The 4,810-nt window shown below is 41.6% G+C and overlaps 2 non-coding genes across 2 annotated transcripts; one reads left to right on the top strand and one right to left on the bottom strand.

The window, feature by feature from the left end:
• Positions 1–734: 734 nt before the first annotated feature.
• On the bottom strand, positions 735–818 carry Trnas-gga (transfer RNA serine (anticodon GGA)). The gene is given in 2 exon segments: positions 735–769; positions 779–818. It is a non-coding gene; the product is annotated as a tRNA-Ser (tRNA).
• A 1,333-nt stretch (positions 819–2,151) lies between these two features.
• On the top strand, positions 2,152–2,235 carry Trnas-gga (transfer RNA serine (anticodon GGA)). Its single transcript is given in 2 exon segments — positions 2,152–2,191; positions 2,201–2,235. It is a non-coding gene; the product is annotated as a tRNA-Ser (tRNA).
• Positions 2,236–4,810: the final 2,575 nt, after the last annotated feature.

Below are 4,810 nucleotides of genomic sequence, written 5' to 3' on the forward strand. Positions count from 1 at the left end.
CTGACATAACCATTCAGGTAAGCCAGGCTTCATCAAACATAAAGAACAGATACATGTCCAAGCAATTCATTGTTATAATCAGTGAACAGCCACTCACAAAACTGAAGACGCTGAGGAGCATGTATAGGTTTCAATGCGTGACCGACAGACACACGGTAGGGAGCATGTGCAAGCCAGGTGGGGTATAACACCGCATGATCCAGGCGTCGCTTGATTTGGTAGGACTCTGAAGCATATTATGGTGAGTTGCAGCCACATTTTTTTGTGTGCGGGCACGTTTCGGACTGTTTTTTGACTCGTTCGAAATAGATCCTGTCTGAAGCCATTTTCGGACTAGCGTTTCAAGGCACTCTTTGCTAGCACTTTAACACCATCGAACTTCTCAGCAAACAACTGAGCACACCATTTACATGGCTTTGTTGTCACATAACTTTCCACAACGAACACCCGTTGCTCCACTGTGGGTACCTTCGTCCCTTTCGCATTACTCCACCAAAGCTGACACAGCCGCGCAGGATTAGCCGAGCAGTCTAGGGCGCTACAGTCATGGGCTGTGCGGCTGGTCCCGGCGGAGGTTCGAGTCCTCCCTCGGGCATGGGTGTGTGTGTTCGTCCTGAGGATAATTTAGGTTCAAATGGCTCTGACCACTATGGGACTTAACTGCTGTGGTCATCAGTCCCCTAGAACTTAGAACTACTTAAACCTAACTAACCTAAGGACATCACACACACCCGTGCCCGAGGCAGGATTCGAACCTGCGTCCGCAGTGGTCGCGCGGTTCCAGACTGTAGCGCCTTTAACCGCTCGGCCACTCCGGCCGGCGATAATTTAGGTTAAGTAGTGTGTAAGCTTAGGGACTGATGACCTTAGCAATTAAGTCCCATAAGATTTCACACACATTTGAACAGTTTTGAAAACTGACACAGCCCGCACTACGCTCTGAACCATGTAGATCACGTTGCGGGTGTGGTTATATGCATAATTCACGTCCAATTGTATCCACTCGCCAGGGGCTCTTATTTGCCCCACCCTGTATAAGTCACTTCGAACAGGCAGTACTACACTCACGGTCTTTATATAAGTACGTTATACTCTGAAGAATTTATAAAATTAAATTCTTCATTTGTGTGTCCATATTGTCCGTGGTTGCTTTACAGTTCCTGTGAGTATTTTTGTTCCATCGTTACAACTACACGAAAATTCGCGTTTTTCTCACCAGATGCGTTTCGCTTTATCGAAGTAAAGCATAATTAGTGGTCGGCCAACGGCCTTGCCGCAGGGGTAACACCGCTTCCCGTCAGATCACCGAAGTTAAGCGCTGTTGGGTTTCGCTAGTATTTGAATGCGACACCGTCTGGGTCTGCCGAGTGCTGTTGGCAAGCAGGGTGCACTCAGCCCTTTGTGAGGCCAATTGAGGAGTTACTCGACTCAGAAGTAGAGGCTCTGGTCACGAAAACTGATAACGGCAGGGAGAGCGGTTCGCTGACCACATGCTCGTCCATATCCGCAACCAGTGATGCCTGTCGGCAGAGGATGAGATGGTGTTCAGTCGGTACCGTTTGGCCAGACAAGTCCAGTTCGGACGGAGTTTCACATCAGTGGTCTGTAATTGACAATATTTACAATATGATTCGTTTTCTAGATCGAAAAAGTGTTCGCTAACAAACTGTTCCATTAGGAAATGCCGTCTGCTAGCACGTCTTCGATATCTTTGTTCGTTAGGCACTGATAATCATGGTCTAATTTTACGCAGACCAGCGCAAAATTAGACCACAATTAGCGGTGCATAATGAAGAAAAAACCAGAGACAAGCATTTCCAGACGTAGGTAAAAACCAACTCATAACCTACTGTCTTTAGATCTAAAAAGCAAATCAGATTGTAAATATCTTTAATTACAGACCACTGATGACGCTTCAATAAGGCGAAACGCATCTGGTGCGAAAAACACACATTTTCTTTTAGTTGTAACGACGTAAAAAAAAATAATGAAATTATACTCTTTTCCAAATTTGTCTGTAGTATTATATTTTTTACGAACTGTTATGTGAATGTATTACAGTGCAAAAACTTATGACGTCGCGTATCTTGAAATTTACCTTTTTATTTTGCGACTGCATCAAATAATTGTAAGTACTACTGTTGTTCGCCGGCCCGAGTGGCCGAGCGGTTCTAGGCGCTACAGTCTGGAACCGCGCGACCGCTAAGGTCGCAGGTTCGAATCCTGCCTCGGGCATGGATGTGTGTGATGTCCTTAGGTTAGTTAGGTTTAATTAGTTCTAAGTTCTAGGGGACTGATGACCTCAGCAGTTAAGTCCCATAGTGCTCAGAGCCATTTGAACCATTTTGAACTACTGTTGTTCTCAGATTCTTGTACATAAAAAACTCAAATGACGGCAATTTACCGGCGTAGTTGCTTATGGTAGTATTCCAATGAAATTATTTATTGCATGCGCGTTTATAGCTGAAAAAAATTGCACGTTTTAGTAGCGCTGACAGTTCAAGTGATTAGGGGTAGCTTGGGCTGGATATCTCGTTTTTAACACCCGAAAGTAAATTGTGTACTGACGAAGTATCTCTCTCCCTCAAATTTTCACGGGATGCTACTAAAATGTAATTTACTTCACGGTATTAATTAAAAGTTGCCGCGAGGGACACAAAGTGTTTTCTGGAAATAAAATATATTTTTGCGTGTTCTACCTTCGTATTTAATGCTTTTAACATCCTGTCAATATGCAGGCTGCTACAAAACGATGCTTTACGTCAAATGATGAAGGGTAAGGCATTCGCCTGAACGATAAAAAAAGAGAACAGTGGATGTTAAAACAATGCAACAACGAAAGTGGATTTGAACCACATTTAACGCCAGTCAGTGATTACAATAAATAAGTAAATCTAAAATTTCTGATTTTATTTCACAATACTGCCGCACTTGCTTCATCTTCGATGATTTTATAAAACCACATGCTGCTAACTTTTGGTAGTCCTATTTTCTTAGTTATTACTTGTTTTACACGTTATTCGCGTGTCCATATGACATCGGTGGATACTGTCATTGTTATCTGTTTTCGTAGACCAATTCTGGTTTAGACTATGTTTAGTTCTACGTTTTCGTTTGTATTTTTTAAATTTTCGTAGGTGCGTGTTTCTAATACTCGTTGACAGTTTTTCCAGCAAAACTAAAAGGAACGTATAGCACCTAAATAGCAAGAAAGAAACTTTCATTCCATTGAATACATAGGACTAATTACAGCCTATACAAAAACTGGTCTACGAAAATAGATTACAATGACAGTATCCAGCGATGTCATATGGACATGCAAATAATAAGTAAAATAAGTAACAAACTAAGATTACCGAAACTTACAAAATACGTACAATTATAAAAAAGAAAATATATAGCTATAGATATAACGGAAAAAGTATAAAAGTAGCAATGATCAACACCTACGCAACAGCTATGAGGAAGAGAACCACCAGTACCACCGGATTATCTATCAAATAAATTGTCACGAAAATACTGATATAAAGAGCATAATCTCACAACTACATAAAACAATAAGTCAGATAAGGTGATAACCAACCATTATTACCCCAATAAACCTAAGTCACATAATTAACAAGCAAATAGACAATGACGAAACCACCGATATTGCATGGATGTCGGCGTGTGTAAAAAAGAATAATAATTAAAATTAGAAAAAAAAAATTACCAAAATTAAGCACCATTTACTTACAGGCAACCTGACGATGGCAATTCAGCCAAAATACGCATACTGTAAAAATAAAAGCAATCAAACTTAGCAGCGTACTTAGAATTATAATTACACAATGCTCTTGAAACTAAAAACGTTTAACTTTCTCTGCGTTTTCGTTGTTTATGCAGTAAAAGTTCAGCCTTAAGCGTGGCGTCTAAATTTATTACTTCTTTGCTACTAACTGTACGCGTATATACCACTGAATAGACCTGCGAAATTGTATCGTAGAACACATCGTTCAGAAGATATGACGTCAGTAACATTGATATGCGAGAAAAAGTAGCTTGTCATAAAACGAAGGACAAATTACCCGATTTATAGAATGAGATTTTCACTCTGCAGCGGAGTGTGCGCTGATATGAAACTTCCTGGCAGATTAAAACTGTGTGCCGGGCCGAGACTCGAACTCGGGACCTTTGCCTTTCGCGGGCAAGTGCTCTACCAACTGGGCTACCCAAGCACACAAGTCTGACACACAGTTTTAATCTACCAGGAAGTTTCATATCAGCGCACACTCCGCTGCAGAGTGAAAATCTCATTCTGGAAAGCTCCCCAGGCTGTGGCTAACCCATGTCTCCGCAGTATCCTTCCTTTCAGGAGTGCTAGTTCTGCAAGGTTCGCAGGAGAGCTTCTGTAAAGTTTGGAAGCTAGGAGACGAGATACTGGCAGAAGTAAAGCTGTGGCGACGGGGCGTGAGTCGTGCTTGAGTAGCTCAGTTGGTAGAGCACTTGCCCGCGAAAGGCAAAGTTCCCGAGTTCGAGTCTCGGTCCGGCACACAGTTTTAATCTGCCAGGAAGTTTCTTACCCGAATTATATTTATCCAGTGTTTGATGACGACACCACTTAGTGACTGCCTACAGACTTAAAACATGCTCTTTTATACATGAGAGTTCGATTCTTTACAGAATCAGAGGTGCAGGTTTACTGGTTAATTATAGCATTTTGTCATCTGCAAAAAATCTAAGACTGGTTGTTTTGACAGATATTATTTACATACATGACAGTCAATTTTGAGGCTTAGGAGTGAACCTTGTGGAACTCCATTAATTAATA

Source organism: Schistocerca cancellata, chromosome 2 (assembly GCF_023864275.1).
Source record: "Schistocerca cancellata isolate TAMUIC-IGC-003103 chromosome 2, iqSchCanc2.1, whole genome shotgun sequence".
Classification (NCBI taxonomy): Eukaryota; Metazoa; Arthropoda; class Insecta; order Orthoptera; family Acrididae; genus Schistocerca; species Schistocerca cancellata.